General features: G+C 41.5%; 1 protein-coding gene across 14 annotated transcripts in view; it reads right to left on the bottom strand.

The window, feature by feature from the left end:
• Positions 1 to 23,897, bottom strand: part of kek2 (kekkon 2) — an 894,871-nt gene that overhangs the window by 252,352 nt on the left and 618,622 nt on the right. For 3 of the 14 annotated variants that reach the window (XM_067767644.1, XM_067767646.1, XM_067767643.1), the window contains exon 3: positions 5,546 to 5,690. The exons of the other annotated variants lie outside the window; for them this stretch is intronic. The gene's annotated coding sequence lies outside the window, so the exon portion shown is untranslated. The remainder of the gene's footprint in view (positions 1 to 5,545; positions 5,691 to 23,897) is intronic. 14 annotated transcript variants of the gene reach the window in all.

The following is a 23,897-nucleotide window of genomic DNA, read 5'->3' as shown; positions in this document are numbered from 1 at the left end:
TAAAGCGCAAATCCCTACTATACCAAAAGTTAAGGTATGGATACCATACGTGATGAAGTCGGAGGATACACTGCGACTTCTGCATAATCAGAATCCGAACATACCGACACAGGATTGGAAGGTACTTAATGTATCTCGGCCTACCGAGGATGGCCAGTTCTACATCTTCCAAATAAACAAGCAGGTGAAGGATATTTTGCACACGCAGCTTGGCAAGATGTCCTTTGGCATGGCAAAATTTACATGCGACTCAGGAAAAGAAGTCCCGAGGATAAAACCCTAACACGCTGGAGGTGGGCGAAGTCGAAAAGGACCTCAAAAGCCTAAGGGAAAAAAGACAGGTGGAGGTCACCGACGTCACCACGAACGTGCTAGAAGAGGACCAACCGCTAAATGGTCCTGTGACTCCCACAGAAGAACACCTGGCACAACAGTCACGAGAGGCTGAAGGGGGCCTCGAATACTCTAAACGAAAAGGGCAAGGGGAGGACGATGACGTCAAGACGAAGGCGCTGGAGGGGGAAAAACAGCGAATGGTGCTGCAAGTCCTACAGATAAACCTCCAACACAGTAAAGTGGTGCCGAGCGATCTCCTCCCAACCCTTGAGGAGGGATCGTTTGACGTGGCGCTGATCCAGGAGCCGTGGCTCTCATCGGGAGCAAAGGTTTCTGGACTTAGCGCGCGCGGGTTTGGCGTTTACTACGCGCAAACGGAAGGACGGGTGCGAGCTGTAGTAATGGTAAGGAAACAGCTGCATTCATATGTGCTGCTTAATTACACCACTGGGGATCTCGTAGCGGTGACCGTTGAGCAAAAAATAAGCAGGCATTTATCCTGGCGTCCTGCTACATGGCCCATGCTGCGGAGGTTCAACGGATGGAGTGCAAGTACAGGAGGAAGGCTGCAAAGGGCGGTTGGTCATAGGCGCAGATGTAAATGCGCACCACAATGCGTGGGGAGGAGCAGATACGAACGAGAGAGGCGAATCTCTGTTTTGTTACATCCTGCAAACCAATTTGCATATAGCCAACAGGAGAAATGTCCCTACATACACTGATCCAACATTCAGCAATGTTCTGGATATTACATTGAGCTCTGAGCGTGATATATCAAGGTATGTTTGGATGGTTCTTGATAGATCATCCTTCTCTGACCATGCGTATATCAGCTTCAGCATCCCCCTAAAGAGGGTAGCGAAGGGAGGAACCTTTAGAAACCCTAGGTCAACGAACTGGACTAAATTCCAAAAACATGTAGAAACCAAACTGGGGCAACCCGAAGATGTTGCTAATGTAGAGGAACTGGAGGAGTCGAATGAATTCCTAACAAGGACGCTTATGACTGCGTATAGCAAAGCTTGCCCTCTAAGAAGATTCAGAGGAAAAGCAAAGCCGCCATGGTGGAGCAATGAGCTGAGTCTTTTAAGAAGGAAGTTAAAAGAAATGTTTAAGCTCGCAACGACAGCGGAAAGTGAAGCGTGTCGGGACGAGTACAGGGATCTACTGAGGATCTACAAGCGTGAAATTACAAGAGCGAAGAGAAAGTCATGGAAAAGTTTCTTTACGGACATAGAGTGCTCCAGCGAAACAGCACGGTTGAAAAAATTCCTAGCAAATGGAAACATAGTCCAGGGACTAATAAAGAAAGAGAACGGGGAGGTGCTTCTCGATACATATTTTCCATCGGGAGACGGTTTAGAAGAGCCAGCAGATATCACTTACACTTCGATCACGGAGCTAGCAGTGCCGGGCTTGGTGACCGATACCAAGATCGAGTGGGCAGTGAAGACGTTTTCTAAGTTTAAATCGCCGGGCCCAGATGGTATATTCCCGGCCATGCTACAAGTCTCAAGTAGGGCGGTCGTGGAATGGCTTAAAATAATATTCGATGGGTGCATAAGACTGAATCATGTACCGCACTCTTGGAGAACTGCTCGTATAGCTTTTCTACCAAAGGCGGGGAAGATGGGTCACTTGTACCCAAAGACTATAGACCCATTAGCTTAACATCATTTCTGCTCAAAACCTTTGAGAGGCTCATAGATTTGTACATAAAGTCCAACGTGGATGAAAAGCTGCTCTCCACAATACAAGATGCGTACACCAAAGTCGGAAGACACCGCATTCCATAGGGTGGTAATAAGCATAGAGAAATCCCTGGAATATAAGGAGTATGCTCTAGGAGTCTTCTTGGACATTGCCGGGGCTTTCAATAATGTTGCAAAATGGGCGATTATGGATGGTCTTAATTACATTAAAGTACATCCTGCCTTAATCAGATGGATCGGCTGCATGTTAAATTGCAGAAAGATTATATCACAATGGGGATTGTTCGAGGCCACGAAATCAGTGGACAGAGGCACGCCACAGGGAGGGGTGCTATCACCTCTGCTGTGGACGCTGGTCATCAACCAACTGCTCAGGCAATTCGATGAGGGACCCGTTAAACTTACGGCTTACGCAGATGACGTTGCAATTGTCATAAGTGGAAAGTTCCTTCCAACGATTAGTTCTTTGATGGATCGGGCGCTTCGGGATATTCATACCTGGGCATCTAATGTCGGGTTGAAAGTCAATGCGCAGAAGACGGATATGGTCTTGTTTACAAAGAGGTACAAGGTCTCAAATTGGACCAGGCCTAAGTTATTAGGGGTGACCTTACAGGAGAAACCTTGCACAAAATATGTAGGAATCATCCTAGGCAGTAAGCTGTCACGGAAGCTCAACGAGGAGGAGAGGGTCAAGAAGGCCTCAACGGCACTCTATGCATGTAAAAGAATGCTGGGGTGTACGTGGAGCCTATCGCCCAATCTTTCTCATTAGGTTTTTACAGCAATTGTAAGCCCTATTCTATACTATGGAGTTCTTGTTTGGTGGAAAGCCACACAAAAAACAACATACCTCAAAAAATTAGAGGGGGTATGCAGAATATCAATGCTTAGCATTACGGGAGCCCTGAAAACAACCCCGACGGCTGCACTGTATGCCATTTGTACATCCCACCTGTAGACCTGGTAGCAAAGAACAAAGCGTTAACGACCGCAACCAGGCTTGGTGCTTCGGGGCAACTTGAGCGCCGACCTTAAGGCCACAATAGAGGTGTAAGGTTGGCGCAAGGTTGCGCAAATGGCGAACGAGGCGAAACATGTGTACACCGATGGTTCCAAAATAGTGGAAAGAGTAGGGTCTGCGGTATACTGCGCTTATCCGGAAATAGGCAGATCTTACAGGCTGCCGGATTAATGTAGCGTTTTCCAAACAGAAATATTAGCCGTAACCAAAGCAGTAGAAACCCAGGAAGAGAATAGCTTAAGCTGCAACCGTGTTAACTTTTATATTGACAGTCAAGCAGAAATTAAGGCAATAATCTCGCATAGCACAGCATCTAAATGCTTGTTAGAGTGTAAGCAGTCTCTGGATAGAATCGAGACAGGGAGAAGCATACATCTATATTGGGTCCCAGGGCATATGGGAATAGATGGGAATGAAAAAGCGGACGAACTAGCTAAAAAGGGCGCATCCCTTGAAGCTTGCTCTGTAGATGTCCCAATTAGATTGGGCGAGATTAAGCGAATGCGAGAGATGCACATGATCGACCAAGCGGGAAAGGCGTAAGTTCAAGCGCGAGGCTGTAAAGTGTCGAAAATTATGTGTAGGTCTTACAACCTTAGACTAACACAGTTGCTTCTATAATTAAAAAGAGAGGACTGTAGACTCATGACGGGTATTCTGACTGGACACTGCCTTCTGGCGTCACATGCCTTTAAATTAGGCTTGGTCAGTGATAGCAGATGCAGGAAGTGCGGGTTGGAGGAGCAAACGATCGAGCACGTTCTGTGCTCGTGTCCTGCACTTGCCAGGCTAAGACTCCAGCTATTAGGAGTGATACAGCTGTCAGATCTAGAAGCAGCAACTGGCTTAAGTCCTAGGAAGCTAGTATTTGCAAAGAGGACGGTGTTATTTTATAACATAGGTCCTGGTTTTTGATAGGGTTTTTCAGATTGGTCGTTAAAACAAACTTTTGGTAACACTACGTACTCAATAAGTCTATGTGAGGTCCTCATGGACCGGCCAGTTCAACCTACCTACCTAACACGAACAGTATTCAGGGTCGCGGAGAGGGGGCAGCCAGGGCAATTGCCCTGGGCCCGGAAGGTTTTTGGGGGCCCGGCAAGGCAAAGCAGTATTGATATTTTGTTGCTATAAAAAATTGTTTTAAAATTGAAAATCACTAAACTAAAATCATAAGCAGCCAATCACATACTATGGGGCATAGTCATAGTAAAAAAAAAAATGAGATTTCAAGTTAGATAAACGTTTTTGACACAATTTTATAAGCGTTATCTGTCAAAAATGCTTCAACTAACTTAAAATCACATTTTATTTCGACTATAACTATGCCGGTATCGGTTTGGTCGTACTGCTTTTTCATTTTTGTAAAGCCAGTGACATCTGTAAATACAGGCTGATTATAAACTAGGGCGTTAATTTAAAAAATTAGTACACTTGACTTGTTTTGCGTAGCGCAAATTTATGCAAACATATGAGTATGCCGTGGATAAGCTTACATAGGTCAGTTTCGTGTTAGTTGTTGCAAGCTTCGTATTTCTTTTGTCAGTGGTGCAATTATTGGTAAATTTTTTAATGTGCAGAGGTCATCACATTTTTCGGTATTATGCAGAAATTGTATAATATCTTTAGCGCAAGCGCTCAGAGATGTGAAATTCTCAAGGAAAAAACTAATTTCTCCTTGTACAGCATGTCACAAACACGATGGTCAACTCGTGTGGATAGTGTGAAACTTTTCGCAACTCACATTCACCAAATACTGAAAGCTATTGACGGTCAAGCTTTTGAATCTGAGTTCAGACGGATTTGAAAGGTATTGAATCATATATGGGGAAATTGGAGTGTATATTCTTAGCCTCAATTTAGCTCAAAGTTTTGACGGTAATTAACCATCGCAATCTGGTACTGCAAGCTAGAAATGCCACATTGGACGTGGAAACAGAAAATATACGTAGCCTGATTGATGAGTTGAAGAAGCTCAGGGATCAATGGTCGATCATACTGCAGGAATGTAAGGTTATTGCGGGGAGTATAGGAGTTGTGAATACCTTCACAGAGAAAGAAGGAAGATAAGAAAGCGCCAGTTCGATGAATTATCTGGCGAATCACCTAAGTGTGATTCCTAAACTCAATTCAAACAGAAAGTTTTTACTTTCTTTTGGAATGTTTGATTGGTAACATGAAAAGACGTTTCGAAGCCGTAAATGATATTGCGATTAAATGCGCGAGTTATGGCATCGATATTTCTACGGATATAAAGATGAAATAATTCATCTCAAAGACATCCACTTAGGAAATTTGGGATGTGATTCGCTGCCACCATTTCAACTTCTGAACAAATTTCATGACTTGAAGATGGAAGTAGTATTTCGTATTATCTGCATGGAATTAAGAATATTTTGCACACTTCCAGTTAGTGTGGCTGAAGAGGAGCGTCCTTTAGTCAGTCTATTGTCTCGCGTGAAAAATAATTTACCTTCTATTAGGAGCCAAAATCGCTTGACAAGCCTTGGAACATTAGCGTTGGAGACCAGCCTTGTTGGCAGCATTAGTTTTGAATCGGTAATTTCCTTATACGCAGACCAAAAAGCGCTGAAGGTTTTCCTTGGCTGATTTAAGCTCTTAAAATGTACATATTTAGAAAAAGTTAATTTAAGCAAATCAAACAATGAAATGTAACATTTAATTTATGTAAGTGCTCCAGTAAATCTTATTTTATATTAAATAACACTGACAATGTGAATTGAAAAATTTATGTATGTTATGTTATTTTTTTAATGGTTTGAGTTTATTTTTTAGGGGGGCCCGTAAATGCGAACTGTCCCAGGGGCCCGGCTCGGCTCTCTGCGGCCCTGATATATTCCTGCCATGATTCCAAGGGCTTTTGATTTCGCCCTGCAGAACTTTTTCATTTTCTTCTACTTAATATGGTAGGTGTCGCACCCATTTTACAAAGTTTTTTCTAAATTTACAGAAGCACAGGCAAGAACATGGGTGGTAAAAAGGGGCAAAGCAAATGCATTTGGTGCGGTTCTCAGTATGTACACGTGAATCAGAACAATTGTCCAGCGAAGGGTAAGAGGTGCAACAAATGTAAAAAAATGAATCACTTTGCAAGCGTATGCAAATCAAGCGAAGCAAAAAGTAAGCCCAGAGTCAACCAACTAAACACCTCACTTCACGAGTTACCTTCAGGAAAAACGGAATTTTTAGGAATGCTCTCAGTAAATAACATAAACGAATGTCACTCTTGACAAGTAGAAATATACGTAAACCAAGGTAATATTAATTTTATGATAGACACCGGGTCGCCGATTGATGCGATTTCATACGAAACGTATGGAAATACTTTTTCAAATACAAAGCTATACAAATCTGACAAAGCTATTTCGGGACCGGACGGAAAAGCATTAGTAGTAAAGGGAATGTTTCAGGCAGATATGAAATTTCAGCAAAATGAAATAAAAAGCAACATTTATGTAATCGAAGGTCTGCAGAAACATTTGCTTAGCTTGAGTACGAGTATGAGGTTAGAGTTGATTACAAAAAATACCATATCATACATAGGCGGCGAAGATCGTACGCAAATAAAAACACAAAAATCATCAGTTGACATCAATAAAGAATTTCCATCACTTTTCAATGCGCTTGGTTGCTTAAAAGACTTCCAATGTAACATCAAATTGAAAAATGATGCTAAGCCCTTTCAAATATTTACGGCACGGAGAGTACCGGTAGCCCTACGCAATGTTTTGAAGTCCAAGCTGGACGAAATGGTTAAGATGGGGGTAATAAAAGAAGTGGACGAGCCCACACCCTGGTGTTCGCCTATGGTAATTACTACAAAAAGTAATGGTGATATTCGCCTATGCGTTGATTTAACTAAGCTAAACGCATCCGTTGAAAGGGAAATACACCCGATGCCGGTGGCCGATCACACTCTGGCACAATTAGCAGGAGCAAAACTTTTCTCCAAATTAGACGCTAATTCGGGATTTTGGCAAGTAAAGTTAAACGAGGCATCCCAATTATTGACAACATTTTTAACACCGTTTGGTAGGTACTGTTTTTTGAGAATGCCTTTTGGTATTACCTCGGCTCCCGAGATTTATCAAAATCGGATGCAGTATATACTGCGCGACATTAAGGGGGCAGTCTGCCAAATGGACGACATATTGGTGTTTGGCTCGGATGCCAAATCACATGATGATATTCTACGTAAAGTTCTAAGAAAATTACAAGAGAATGGCGCTACATTAAACAGGGACAATTGCGAAATTGGTACTAGTTCCCTAAAGTTTCTAGGTCACGTTGTCGATGCCAGCGGAATCCGGCCAAACAGTTCACGAATAGCGGCCATCGAAAACTATCCAACCCCCACCACAGTAACAGAGTTGAAAAGGTTTTTGGGAATGGTAAACTTCCTTGGTAAGTTCATTCCATTATTGTCAGACTGGACACAAGCGCTTAATGAGTTACTTCGAAGTACAACAGAATTCCGATGGGGTCACAGCCAAGAAACATCTTTTCGGCAGTTGAAAAAGATGCTCACCAAATCACCGGTGCTCAAGCTTCACGATCCAACACACAAAACCATTCTTTCAACAGATGCGTCGTCATACGGCCTAGGTGCGGTTTTGCTACAAATAGACGAAGAGGCCGTTATGCGTCCGGTAGCGTACGCGTCAAGGTCGCTCTCGCCGGCAGAACGAGGCTATGCACAGATAGAGAAAGAGGCGTTGGCGATTACCTAGGCTGCAGTCGTAAAGTTTCCAGAACTACTCACTGGAATACAGTTCAGCATAGAGACCGACCACAAGCCGTTGATACCGATTTTTACTTCGAAAAATCTGGACGAACTTACACCAAGACTACAAAGATTCAGAATGCGGATGATGAAATACCAATATGAAATCTATTACACTGCAGGGAAATTCCTAGTTGCGGCGGATGCACAGTCACGTCATCCAGTCGAAGAAGAGATAGCAGCAGACGAGGGCTGTCTTGAAGAAGATGCAATGACATATGTCAACAATGTTGTTGCCAGTTTGCCCATGACCCAAGGCAAATTAAATATTTATGAATACTCTCAAAAGAAAGATGCTGTTTTACAAAAAGTAGTGAAGTATTGTTTAGAGGGTTGGCCGGACCGATACCGAATTGAATCACAGGTCCGTCCATATTATAACGAGAAACAAAGTTTATCACTGAATAGTAATCTGCTTATGCATGGCTGTCGCGTGGTAGTTCCGACGGGGCCTCGTCAGGAAGTCTTAGAAAAGATACACGCGGGCCACTTGGGAATCGTAAAATGTAAGACAAGGGCCCAACAATCGGTGTGGTGGCCAGGCCGTGGAAAAGATATCGAAAACCACATAAAGAAATGCTCTATCTGCATACATAATACCATACCGCGACATGAAAGCTTGATGGGCACCGCAACACCGGAGCGTCCTTGGCAAATGGTAGGGACTGATTTATTTTTTCACAATTCTAACAGCTATTTAATAGTCAGTGGCTATTTCTCGCGATACCCAGAAATAGCCAAACTTGAGAATCAAACCACAAGCTGCGTCATAAATCATCTTAAATCAATTTTTTGTAGACATGGCATACCAGAGATAGTCCGATCCGATAACGGACCACAGTTCCAGCATATTAATCAATCAGCTTTTGCGATGTTTGCCAAACAATGGGGATTTCAACATATAACTTCGTCACCACGATATCCGCAAAGCAACGGCTTCATAGAGTTTTCGGTGAAAACCGTAAAGTCACTGTTGAAGAAGAATAGGGACCCATATTTAGCGCTGATGGAATATCGAGCAACGCCATTAGCAAACGGCTTTTCACCGGCAGAGATGTTAATGGGTAGGAAAATTCGCACCACTTTACCCATTATTCAGCAACAATTGGTGCCAAACTATAACCTTGACAAGCAGATAGGAAATGAGAGGGAGCTAAAGAGCAAGCAAGCTAATAACTATGACAAAAGACACACTGTTACCCAGCGAGAACAATTTGAAGTGGGAGATGTAGTGTGGATTCGTGATTTATGCTCGTGGGGTCGCATTAAACAGTGTGCAGAAACACCTCGCTCATACATCGTTAGCACAAGCAACGGAGACTTTCGCAGAAACTCGTTCCATCTTGTGTCCGCCAGACGCAAAGACGTTCCATATGAACCTGGGGAGGTAAGAGAGATTCCAATGAAAAGTACCAAGAGTGCTGCTGAAGTTTCGGAAACCGAAAATCTCAGCTCCAATGAATCAGATGCACCTACGACGACATCTCCACGCACCATACCGAGATATGTAACTACTACGAAATCTGGTCGCATAATTAAGCATCCCGACAGATATCAGATCTAAGCAAATATATTATGATAATAACTTTAATTGAATTAATAACGTAATATGTAAGCATAGATAGCCAAAGCTTTATCCATTCATAATCAAATATTTTAAACGATGTGCACTATTTTATATTGTAATATTTCAGGTGTTTTTCCTTAAAGGGGGAGATGTGGAGTATCCCACAAACACGAACTGTTACTCTTATGTTCTCTTTAATAGATGTAAGCGATTCACTCTGTGACTTATGTATAACAATGAATTGAATTAATAAACCAGTCTTATATTAGAACTTGTGTACATAACAGCGTCAATAAACCAATTCAATTACCATGTTTCATCCCTTTTTTCGTATTTGGTATAGAATTATGGCATTTTTTTAATTTTGCGTAATTTTCGAAATTGAAAAAGTGGGCGTGGTCATAGTCGGATTTCGGCCATTTTTTATACCAATACAAAGTAAGTTCAGATAAGTACGTGAACAAAGTTTAGTAAAGATATATCGATTTTTGCTCAAGTTATCGTGTTAACGGCCGAGCGGAAGGACAGACGGTCGACTGTGGCTTCAACCGATTCCGCCCTTTTCACAGAAAACAGTTATCGCCCTAGAGTCTAAGCCCCTACCAAATTTCACAAGGATCGGTAAATTTTTGTGCGACTTATGGCATTAAAAGTATCCTAGACAAATTAAATGAAAAAGGGCGGAGCCACGCCCATTTTGAAATTTTCTTTTATTTTTGCATTTTGTTGCACCATATTATTAGTGGAATTGAATGTGGACATAATTTACTTATGTACTGTAAAGACATACAATTTTTTTTGTTAAAATTTGACTAACCTAGGCGCGGTCGTTCTCCGATTTTGCTAATTTTTATTAAGCATACATATAGTAATAGGAGTAACGTTCCTGCCGAATTTCATCATGATATCTTCAACGACTGCCAAATTACAGCTTGCAAAACTTTTAAATTACCTTCTTTTAAAAGTGGACGGTGCCTCGTCCATTGTCCAAAATTTTACTAATTTTCTATTCTGCGTTATAAGTTCAACTCACCTACCAAGTTTCATCGCTTTATTCGTCTTTGGTAATGAATTATCGCACTTTTTCGGTTTTTCGAAATTTTCGATATCGAAAAAGTGGGCGTGGTTATAGCCCGATATTATTCATTTTAAATAGCGATCTGACATGAGTGCCCAGGAACGTAAATACCAAATTCCATCAAGATACCTTAAAATTTACTCAAGTTATCATGTTAACGGGCGGACGGACATGGCTCAATTAAATTTTTTTTCGATACTGATGATTTTGATATATGGAATTCTAAATCTATCTCGATTCCTTTATACCTGTACAACCAACCGTTATCCAATCAAAGTTATTATACTCTGTGAGCTCTGCTCAACTGAGTATAAAAATACTTAAAGGAAAGCAGTACAAACTAGCTTGCATTTTGCTTGTGAATCTCGTCTGCTTGAAAAAAAAAAAAATATATATATATATATATATATATATTTATCAACTAGAAATGGTTAAATGGGAATATCTTATCCAAATTTTAATGGATTTATTACATTCGTGAGTTTTTGAACGTAAAATTATATATGGCCTTCTTAAAGTTTTGTACTTTTGTTCTATTTCTTCTATAAAACTAACATTTGTACACCGTTAGAAAGCACATTAACCTACTCTATTGAATGACTTAAAAATTTATCGAAGAATAAACAGAGGGAGAGTTATATACCAGTATACGTCTCCGCTTATGAAAACGGGGTTTTGGGCCTTAGCCCGGAATTTGAGTGCGTATTCGAAATTCCAGGTATGCATACTTTGTTTACTCTACTACATCTAAAACTTGATGTCTCGCAAAGAATATATTTTCAATATCATATAGTGTAATTCACTGAGAAAAATTGCCGCGTCCGTAACGGTACTAAAGTTTATATCCAGGGTTTTAAAGAGATAGTTAATATTTCGAAAATATACAGGCATTGGGTCTTTATTTCACCTTCTGTCTTTCATTTAAAGAATGTGAATTCTCTCTTGGATTCTTTAAGTTTTGCATATTTTGACAAGCATTAAAAAATACTTTTATTTTTTTTTTTCACGTCCGAACCTCAACATATATATGGTCATATATATGTACTTAAATTTTTGAGGTACCCACAATTGTTGCTTCAAATATTGTAATATCTGGTCAGTCCGTTGCTCATGTTCGCCTTTACGAACGTTGAAATGCGTGCAAATTTCGCGTCCGTTACCAATCTATCTATTTGCAAAGTTCAGTTGTGTTATTAAATTGACACGTGTGCAATGTACAAATATTTTCAATGAAAACTACAATGGGTACACATAACTAGTTTTATCTGTTTTGAAATGTGTAAATAAAAAATAAGATTTTGAGAAGTTGATATAAGAAAAATACACTTAAGTGAACATAAATTTATGTTAAAGCAACACAATAACAATATTGTTATAGTCAGCGTGCTTTTTCACAAAGAGTGTATTTATTTTGGTAACTAACGGGCATAAACGAATCGAAACAAATATAGACATCCACATATCAAAATGCTAAAGATGAAAAAGGAATTAATTTAGCCATGTCCGCCCATCCGGCCGTCTATCTGTCGGTGCACACGATAACTTTAGTAAATATTGAGAATAAAATGTTACAATTTGGTATATGGGTTCCTTGGCGCTAATCTCCCATTTAAAAATGAGGGAAATCTTATGGTAACCACGCCCACTTTTACATATATATCATTTTGGAAAACACATAAAACCTGATTATTGAACTGATATTAAGACTATTGTTTTTTTTTTTTTTGAAAATGGGCGTGGCACCGCCCGCTTTTGATAAAATCAATTTTACAAATATCATTAAGCGTAAATCGAAAACCGCTAAATCTATCATAACAAAATTCAACAGAGGTTGCCTTTACTATGAAGAATGCTTCGAAGAAAAATTAACAAAATTGGTGCAGGACCACCCCTATTTTTATATAAAAGATTTCTAAAAGGGTCGTGGACGAATAAAATGAGCTATATCTTTGGAAAAAAAAACTTTATATCAATGGTGTTTCCTTTTGCAAGTGAAATTATAACAAGAAAAGGGAAAAAATTTAATTTTTGAAAATGGGCGTGACACCGCTCCTTTTATTACCAAAATATTTTTTTGTTTCGGGAGCCATAACTCGAAGAAAAATTAAGGGATCGTAATAAGATTGGGTACATATATTTTCCGTATAGTATGAAATGACTGTTTTGGCTTTCATTCTGGATTTTTAAATATGCTGACGTCGTACTTATATCATAGACTATGCGTGGTTATGGTTGATAATGCTTCCTCTTATTGGTATGTTGCGACATCGGGTGTCCCACAAGGTAGCATTCTTGGTCCATTGCTCTTTTTGGTGTTTATCAATGATATTACGAGTGACATCTTCAAGAGGCAGGGACAATTGGCCAAAATTAATAGGGTGTCATTTTCCGAATCTATGTATATTTCCGTATATCATTGCAGCCCCTTTTTTACGGCTAGAGGCTTCAAGTTTCATCAAATACTTACGCTTTCGTCATATATTGTTGAAATAAGTGGTTCGTGGTCATAGTTTTTACATGCAAATCACCAAAAACGTGAAACTTTGCATCCTCACACAAACTACCTATCTAATTATACTCAGTTGAGCAAAGCCCACAGAGTATATTAACTTTGATTGGATAACGGTTGGTTGTACAGGTATAAAGGAATCGAGAGAGATATAGACTCCCATATATCAAAATCATCAGTATCGAAAAAAAATTTGATTAAGCCATGTCCGTCCGTCCGTCTGCCCGTTAATACGATAACTTGAGTAAATTTTGAGGTATCTTGATGAAATTTGCTAAGTGGGTTCCTGGGCACTCACCTCAAATCGCTATTAAAAATGAACGATATCGGAATATAACCACGCCAACTTTTTCGATATCGAAAATTTCGCAAAATCGCAAAAGTGCGATAATCCATTACCAAAGACGGATAAAGCGATAAAGCTTGGTAGGTTAGTTGAACTTATGACGCAGAACAGAAAATTAGTAAAATTTTGGACAATGGACGTGGCACCGCCCTTTTTCATTTAATTTGTCTAGGATACTTTTAATGCCATAAGTCGAACAAAAATTTACCAATCCTTGTGAAATTTGGTGGGGACTTAGATTCTAGGACGGTAACTGTTTTCTGTGAAAAAGGGCGAAATCGGTTGAAGCCACGCGCAGTTTTTATACACAGTCGGCGGTCTGTCGTTCAGCTCGGCCGTTAAGAGGATAACTTGAGCAAAAATCGATATATCTTTACTAAACTCAGTTCACGTACTTAACTGAACTCACTTTGTATTGGCATAAAAATGGCCGAAATCCGACTATGACCACGCCCACTTTTTCGATATCGAAAATTACGAAAAATGAAAAAAATGCCATAATTCTATACCAAATACGAAAAAAGGGATGAAACATGGTAATTGGATTGGTTTATTGACGCAAAATATAACTTTAGAAAAAAACTTTGTAAAATGGGTGTGACACATACCATATTAAGTAGAAGAAAATGAAAAAGTTCTGCAGGGCGAAATCAAAAGGCCTTGGAATCTTGGCAGGAATACTGTTCGTGGTATTACATATATAAATAAATTAGCGGTACCCGACAGATGATGGTCTGGGTCACCCTGGTCCACATTTTGGTCGATATCTCGAAAACGCCTTCACATATATAACTACCTCCTCTCCCTTTTCAAAACCCTCATTAATATCTTTAATTTGATACCCATATCGTACAAACACATTATAGAGTCATCCCTGGTCCACCTTTATAGCGATATCTCGAAAAGGCGTCCACCTATAGACCTAAGCCCACTCCCTTTTAAAACACTCATTATCACCTTTCGTTTGATACCCATATTGTACAAATGCATTCTAGAGTCACCCCGGGTCCACCTTTATGGCGATATCTCGAAAAGGTGTCCACCTATGGAACTAAGGATTACTCCCTTTTAAAATACTCATTAACACTTTTCTTTTGATACCTATATCGTACAAACAAATTCTAGGGTCACCCCTGGTCCACCTTTATGGAGATATCTCGAAACGGCGTCCTCCTATGGAACTAAGGATTACTCCATTTTAAAATACTCATTAACACCTTTCATTTGATACCCATATTGTACAAACGCATTCTAGAGTCACCCCTGGTCCACCTTTATGGCGATATCTCGAAAAGGCGACCACCTATACAACTACTACCACTCCCTTTTAAAACCCTCATTAATATCTTTAATTTGATACCCATATCGTACAAACACATTATAGAGTCATCCCTGGTCCACCTTTATGGCGATATCTCGAAAAGGCGTCCACCTATAGAACTAAGGCCCACTCCCTTTCAAAATACTCACTAACACCTTTCCTTTGATACCCTTATCGTAGAAATAAATTCTAGGGTCACTCCAGGTCCACCTTTATGGCGATATCTCGAAAAGGAGTACACCTAAAGAACTAAGGCCCACTCCCTTTTAAAATACCCATTAACACCTTTCATTTGATACCCATATCGTACAAACAAATTATAGAGTCACCCCTATTCCACCTTTATGGCGATATCTCGAAAAGGCGTCCACCTATAGAACTGAGGCCCACGCCCTATTAAAATACTCATTAGCACCTTTCATTTCACACCCATATCTTACAAACAAATTATAGAGTCACCCCTGGTCCACCTTTATGGCGATATCTCTAAAAGGTGTCCACTTATAGAACTAGGGCCCATGCCCTTTTAAAATACTCACTAACACCTTTCCTTTGATACCCATATCGTGCAAACAAATTCTAGAGTCACGCTGGTCCACCTTTATAGCGATATCTCGAAAAGCCGTCCACCTATAGAACTAAGGCCCACTCCCTTTCAAAATACTCACTAACACCTTTCCTTTGATACCCTTATCGTAGAAACAAATTCTAGGGTCACTCCAGGTCCACCTTTATGGCGATATCTCGAAAAGGAGTACACCTAAAGAACTAAGGCCCACTCCCTTTTAAAATACCCATTAACACCTTTTATTTGATACCCATATCGTACAAACAAATTCTAGAGTCACCCCTGTTCCACCTTTATGGCGATATCTCGAAAAGGCGTCCACCTATAGAACTGAGGCCCACGCCCTTTTAAAATACTCATTAGCACCTTTCATTTCACACCCATATCTTACAAACATATTATAGAGTCACCCCTGGTCCACCTTTATGGCGATATCTCTAAGAGGTGTCCACTTAGAGAACTAGGGCCCACGACCTTTTAAAATACCCATTAACACCGTTCATTTGATACCCATATCGTATAAACAAAATCTAGAGTCACCCCTGGTGCAGCTTAATGGCGATATACCTAAATAGCGTCCACCCATAGAACTATGGCCTACTCCGTCTTAAAATACTCTTTAATACCTTCCATTTGATGCACATGTCATAAAAACACATTCCAGGGTTACCCGAGGTTCATTTTCCTACCTGGTGATGTTCCCTTATTTTGCCTCCATAGCTCTCAGCTGAGTATGTAATGTTCGTTTACACCCGAACTTAGCCTTCCTTACTTGTTTTATACTCAGTTGCGCAGAGCTCAATGGTACCCCGTAATGGCATAAAGTAATCGAAATAGATACAGACTTCTATATATAAAAAAGATTTGGGCAAAAAAAGAAAATTTTGAGGTGTCTTTACGAAATTTTGTACGTAAGTTCCTGGGTAGTGATTTCAGATCGCTGTTTAAAATGAACGAAATCGCACTATAACCCCGCCCACTTTTTCGATATGGAAAATTTCGAAAAACCGAAAAAGTGCGATAATTCATTACCAAAGACAGATAATGTGTTGAAACTTGGTAGGTGGGTCGACTTTATGACGCAGAATTGAAAATCAGTAAAATTTTGGACAATGGGGGTGGCACCGCCCACTTTTAAAAGAAGGTAATGTAAAAGTTTTGCAAGCTGTAATTTGGCAGGAACGTTACTCCTATTACTATATGTATGCTAAATAAAAATTTGCAAAATGGGATGACGAACACCCCCAATTAAAAAAAATTGTTTGCTAAGTCAAATTTTATCAAAAAATTGAATACATTTACAGTATATAAGTAAATTATGTCAACATTCAACTCCAGTAATGATACGGTGCAACAAAATACAAAAATAAAAAAAATTTCAAAATGGGCGTGGGTCCGCCCTTTTTCATTTAATTTGCCTAGAAAACTTTTAATGCCATAAGTCGAACAAAACTTTACCAATCCTTGTTAAATTTGGTAAAGGTATCGCTTCTTTGGCGATAACTGTTTTCTGTGAAAATGGGCGAAATCGGTTGAAGCCACGCCTAGTTTTTATACACAGTCGACCGTCTGTGCTTCCGCTCGGCCGTTAACACGATAACTTGAGCAAAAATTGATACATCTTTTCTACACTTAATTGACGTATTTATCTGAACCCACTTTATTTTGGTATTAAATATGGGCGATATCCGACTATGACCACAACCACTTTTTGGATATCGAAAATTTCGAAAAATTAAAAAATGCCATAAATCTGTACCAAATACCAACAAAGGGATGAAACATGGTGATTGGATTGGTTCCTTGACGCAAAATATAACTTTAGAAAAAACTTTGTAAAATGATTGTGACTCCGACCATATTAAGTAGAAGAAAATGAAAAAGTTCTGCAGTGCGTAATCAAAAGCCCTTGGAATCATGGCAGGAATACTGTTCGTGGTATTACATATATAAATCCCTCACTAGGTAGGCACCTTGTTGTTGGTGTGAGGGCTTAGCCGTTCTCCATAGTGCCCGACTGTTAGGCGGAGCTGTTTAGGGCTGGCATCTACGCCGTTTCGCATCATAGGAGGGCGGCGGTATGTCGATGACCAAGAACTGCCAACCCCCTAATCCGCGGTGTTATGTGGGCTGTGCCTATTGGGCGATTTGCAGCCAGGGGATAAATTCGGCTGTATTCGAACGGAGCCTTCCCAATAACGGTTCACCTCGGGAAGTATTGATGGCCTTACCACAGTAAGGGGCGCTTCTGTAGCTGACGGTTCTTTCGCCGTATATAATACTGGACCGCAGAGCCCGCCTTGTCAGGCAGGTGGTCGTACGACCAAGACGAACGACTCATTACCTGATTGTAATAAGGACGGTGATAAGAGGAGGACTGAATCGCAAGCCAAGGACGACAAATACGCATTAAGCGATGCGTCGTACTCGGGGAGCGAGAGTAGTGCTGATTCAATGAACTCCGTGTTGGAAAAGCACACAAATGAAAACGGAGTAGAAAAGTGGAGAAGGGTACGGAGCAGAGGAAGTAAAAGAGCTCTCTCGCAGTACCGTGCAGCACTAAGAATTGTCCAACTCCTGGTAGCAGTGGTCGACCCAACAGAAGTGGAGATCGAGCACCTGGAATGGGCCCATGAGGCGGTAGAAGTAGGTCCAAGGCAGTTCATAAGGTTTGCTGCTTGAAACCCTCGGTCCTGCAACCGGTACGTGGAGGAAAAGCGTCGAATGGCAGAATGAAGAGGCAACTTTCGGCGGAAGGCGACAAGCCTGCTTTCAAGAGGCAGAAAGGAACCAGTCCCAGAGCCGCGAGGCAGGGCAGTCGCATAGACAAGGCAAGTAGGCCCAAAGCTGTAAGACAGATGGGCCCCAATAGCGAGGTAGCAACTACCTCGAAAGCTGCGAGTCAGAGGGAGGTTCCAACTACGGAATTAGTAGATAAGCCAAAGGGAGATAACGCTAAGACTCTGGCTTTCTCGGAGGTGCTAAGGGGAGTTAAAGCTAAGACTTTGGTTTTCTCGGAGGTGCCAAAGGGAGTTAACACTAAGGCTCCTTCACACTCTCTACCATTTTTACACGTACAAAGTGCCGTATAGAACCACACCAACAAAACAACGTGGTTTACGAAATTCAATGTAAAGGTGGAGACAACGAGAACGGCAACAAAATCTACGTTGGATCAACGAAAAGAGCACTAGGAACCCGATTGGCAGAGCACGACGCCGATAGAAAAAAGAAGAAGACCAGCACTACACTTGGTCAAAACGCAATACCACACGGACACACACCTGATCTAAAAAATGCAACAATTATAGACGTGGAGAAGAGAGAAAAGACGAGATACACATTGGAAAGGTTAAACATATTACAAAGAAGGGAGAGAACGATGAACAGAAAAGAAGACACCAAGTTTGTTGCTGCTAGCTGTTTGGCTTGTTTATGACATTTTAGTATGACAAAAGTACCCCATGACCATGGTACTGATGGATGTTTTTAGTTTTAAATGTTTGTTGTTTTATGTTGTGTGATGTTGTGTGATGTTTACACGTTAATTTAATACTTTTTATGTAAGTTTGACACCAATGTTTATACCCCTGAGGATGCCAAGGAACTTGGCGAAACGTAGGGTGATATTGGAGAAAAAGTACGAGTTTTTACTTGGACTAACTACACTAGGCCAGCAAAGCCTAATAAAATTCAAACTAACACTCCGGCTTTTCCCGAGAATCTGAGTCATGTGGCAAAGCAGTCACTGACTGTGGCGATGGTTGACCGCAGCAGTACTTTCGGACAGATGACTGCTGAAAGGTGGAGATCTGTAGAAAGGGGAATTATTAATTTAATTCTTAAGATGATGCGGGAACAACCAAGTAAGCCCTTATCCAACCTTTGATTCGGGGGGATGGCATAATGGTGTGAAGATGATAGCGTGCGAAAACATCGCGAGCTTGCGGTGGCTGGAGGAAGTGTTTCCAAACCTCCAAAGACAAGGCACGAACGCATGGTATGAGGTGGTGGATAAAGCGCAAATCCCCACGGTACCAAAAGCTAAGGTATGGATAACATGCGTGATGAAGTCGGAGGATACACTGCGACTTCTGCAGAATCAGAATCCGAACATAACGACACAGGATTGGAAGGTACTTACTGTATCTCGGCCTACGGAGGAAGGTCAGTTCTATATCTTCCAAATATACAAGCAGGTGGAGGATATATTGTACACGCATCTTGGAAAAATGTCCTTTGGTACAGGCAAAATTTATATGCGACTCAGGAAAAGAAGTCACGAGGATGAAGATCCCAACACGCTGGAAGGGGGCGAAGTCGAAAAGAACCTCGAAAGCCTAAGGGAAAAAAGACAGGTGGAGATAGCCGACGTCACCACGAAGGTGTTAGAAGAGGACCAACAGCCAGATGGTACTGTCAGTCGCACAGAGGAACACCCGGCACAACAGTTACAAGAGGCTGAAGGGGGCTTCGAACACTCTAAACGAAAAGGGCAAGGAGAGGACGACGACGTCACGGCGAAGGTGCTGGAGGGAGACAAACAGCCCAATGCTGCTGCGAGTCCTACAGATAAACCTCCAATACAGTAAAGTGGCGTCGAGCGAGTTCCCCCTAACTCTAGAGGAGGGTTCGTTTGACGTGGCGCTTATCCAGGAGCCGTGGCTTTCATCGGGAGGAAAGGTTTCTGGACTTATCGTGCGCGGATTTGGAGTTTACTATGCGCAAACGGAAGGATGGGTGCGAGCTATAGTAATGGAAAGGAAACATGTGCATTCATATATGCTGCCTAATTACACTGCTGAGGACCTCGTAGTGGTGGCTGCCGCTGAGCAAAGGAATAAGCATGCACTTATCCTGGCATCCTGCTACATGGTCCATGCTGCGGAGGTTTCACCGATAGAGTGCAAGAGGCTAGTACAGGACGAAGGGCGCAAAGGCCGGTTGGTCATAGGCGCGGAAGCTAATGCGCACCACAATGCCTGGGGAGGAGCAGATACGAACGAGAGAGGCGAATCTCCATTTTGTTACATCCTGCAAACCATTTTGCTGATAGCCAACAGAAAAAATGTCGCTACATACATTGGTCCAACATCCAGCAATGTTTTGGATATTACACTGAGCTCCGAACGTGATATATCAAGGTATGATTGGATGGTTATTGATAGACCATCCTTCTCCGAACATGTGTATATCAGCTCAGCATCCCCCTAAAGAGCGTAGGGAAGGCAGGAACCTTTAGAAACCCTAGGTCAACAAACTGGACTAAATTCCAGAAACAGGTAGAAACGAAACTGGGACAACCCAAAGAGTTTGCCAATGTGGAAGAACTGGAGGAGTCTAATGACTTCCCAACAAGGACGCTTATGACTACATAAACAAAGCTTGTCCTCTAAGAAGATTCAGAGGGAAAGCAAAGCCGCCATTGTGGAGCAATGAGCAGAGTCTTCTAAGAAGACAGGTAAAAGAAATATTTAAGCTAGCAAAGACCGCGGAAAGCGAAGCGTGTCGGGACGAGTACACGGATCTACTGAGAATCTACAAGCGTGAAATTTCCAGGAAAAGTTTCTGTACGGACATACAGTGCTCCAGCGAAACAGCAATGTTGATAAAAGTCCTAGCAAGGGGAAATATAGTCGAGAGACTAATAAAGAAAGAGAACGGGGAATGGTCACGTAATAGTGAGGAATCCCTTGAGGTGCCATCAGACAGCAGTCACACTTCGATCACGGAAGGGGTATTGCCGGGCTTAGTGACCGATACCAAGATCGAATGGGCACTGAGGGCGTTTTCTAAGTTTAAATCGCCGGGTCCAGATGGTATATTTCCGGCCATGCCACAAGTTTCAAGTAGGGCGGTCGTGGGATAGCTTAAAATAATATTCGATGCATGCATAAGACTGAAACATGTACCGAACTCTTGGAGAACTGCTCTTGTAGCTTTCCTACCAAAGGCGGGAAAGATAGGTCACGTGTATGCCAAAGATTATATACCCATTAGCTTAACATCATTTCCGCTCAAAACCTTTGAGAGGCTGATAGATATGTACATAAATTCCAACGTGGATGAAATGCTGGTCTCAACAAAATAAGATGCGTACACCAAAGTCGGAAGACACCGCATTGCATAGGGTGGTAATAAGCGTAGAGAAAGCCCTGAAATATAAGGAATATGCTCTAGGAGTCTTCTTAGACTTTGCCGGAGCATTCAATAATGTTTCCAAATGGGCGATTATAGATGGCCTAATTACATTAAAGTACATCCAGCCTTAACCAGATGGATCGGCTGCATGTTAAATTGCAGGAAGATAACATCAGAATGGGGATTGTGCGAGGCCACGAAATCAGTGGACAGGGGAACCCCGCAAGGAGGGGTTCTATCACCTCTGCTGTGGACGCTAGTCATCAAGCAACTGCTCAGACGATTCGTAAAACTTACGGCTTACGCGGATGACCTTGCAATTATCATAAGTGGAAAGTGCCTTCCAACGGTTAGCTCTTCGATTAATCGGGCGCTTAGGGATATTCATATCTGTGCATCAAATGTCGGGTTGAAAGTCAACGCGGACAAGACGGATATGGCCTTGTTTACAAAGAGGTACAAGGTCCCAAAATGGACCAGGCCAAAATTAGGAGGAGTGACCTTACAGGAGAAACAAAATATCTAGGAATCATCCTAGACAGTAAGTTGTCATGGAAGCTCAACGTGGAGGAGAAGGTCAAGAAGGCCTCAATGCATGTAAAAGAATGCTGGGGTGTACGTGGGGCCTATCGGCCTGTCTTTCTCATTGGGTTTTTAGAGCGATTGTAAGCCCTACCCTATACTACGGAGTTCTTGTTTGGTGGAAAGCCACACAAAAAACAACCTACTTCAAAAAATCAGAGGGGGTATACAGATTATCAATGCTTAGCATTACGGGAGCCCTGAAAACAACCCCGACAGCTGAAATGTAAGCCACTCTGCACATTCCACCTGTAAACCTGGTAGCAAAGAACATAGCGTTAGCAAATGCAACGCGATCTTAAGGCCACAATAGAGGTGGTCGGTTTGCGCAAGGGTGCTCAAATGGCGGACTAGACCATACATGTGTACATAGATGGTTCCAAAGTAGTGGAAAGAGTAGGGTCTGCGGTATACTGTGCCGATCTGGAAATAAACAGATTTTACAGGCTGCCGGATTACTGTAGCCTTTTCCAAGCGGAAATAGTAGCCCTAACCAAAGCAGTAGAAACCCTGGAAGAAAATAGCCCAAACTGCAATCGTGCTAACTTTCATTTAGACAGTTGAGCAGCAACTAAGGCAATAATCTCGCATACCACAACATCTGAAGGCGTGTTAGTCGCGATAGGGAGAAGCATACATCTATATTGGGTCCCAGGGCATATGGGAATAGATGGGAATGGAAAAGCGGACGAACTAGCTAAAAAGGGCCGCATCTCTTGAAGCTTGATCCGTAGATGTCCCAATTAGACTAGACGAAATTAAGCGAAGGCGGGAGGTGCACATGATCGACCAAGCAGGAAAGGCGTAGGTTCAAGCGCGTGGTTGAAAAATGTCGAAGATTATGTGCAGGTCTTACAACCTTAGACTCACAAAGTTGCTTCTATCATTAAAAAGAGAGAACAGTATACTCATTGCGGGTATTCTGACTGGACATAGCCTTCTGGCGTCACATGCCTTTAAATTAGGCTTGGTCAGTGATAGCAGATGTAGGACGTGCGGGCTGGAGGAGGAAACGATCGAGCACGTTCTGTGCTCTTGCCCTGGGGTGCCAGGCTAAGACTTCAGCTATTAGGAGTGATACAGTTGTCAGATCTAGAAGCAGCAAGTGGCTTAAATCCTATGAAGCTTCTGGGCCGGCCAGTTCAACCCAACCTAACCTACATATATATAAATAAATTAGCGATACCCGACATATGATGTTCTTGCCCACCCTGGTCCACATTTTGGCCGATATCTCGAAAACACCTTCACATATTCAACTAAGGGTCACCGTTTTAAAACCATCATTAATGCCTTTAATTTAATAGCCATATTGTACAAACACATTATAGAGTCACGCCTGGTCCACCTTTATGGCGATATCTCCAAAAGACGTCCAGCTAAAGAACTATGGCCCACTCCCTTTTACAATATCTCGAAAAGGCATCCACCTTTAGAACTATGGCCCACTCCCTTTTAAAATACTCCTTAATACCTTCCATTTGATATCGATGTCATACAAACACATGCCAACGTTACCCTAGGTTCATTTTCCTACATGGTAGTTTCCCTTATTTTGTCTCCAAAGCTATCAGCTGAGTATGTAATGTTCGGTTACACCCACACTTAGCTTTCCATACTTGTTTGTTTTATATTTATGTTACAAATCGCTTACATATGTACATCTGTTCACTATATATTTCTTATCTTATACAGCCGATTATATGGATATTACGAATGGGATAACATTATTGTTCAGACCCATTCATGAAGTCTTCGAAACAGCTGAAGACAATCCCGTCCTTACTTGTTTTTTTTTTTTTTTTTAATTCCAAATGGGTGGCAACCAACATCCTTAGTGGTAGCACGTAGATAGAAAGTCTATGAAGTCTATCTATTTACAAAATTTCAATCAAATGGGTTTAGCCAT

Source organism: Eurosta solidaginis, chromosome 2 (genome assembly GCF_040869045.1).
Source record: "Eurosta solidaginis isolate ZX-2024a chromosome 2, ASM4086904v1, whole genome shotgun sequence".
Classification (NCBI taxonomy): domain Eukaryota; kingdom Metazoa; phylum Arthropoda; class Insecta; order Diptera; family Tephritidae; genus Eurosta; species Eurosta solidaginis.
Note: the sequence above shows the minus strand (reverse complement) of the source record. Positions and strands in the feature narration are given on the sequence as shown.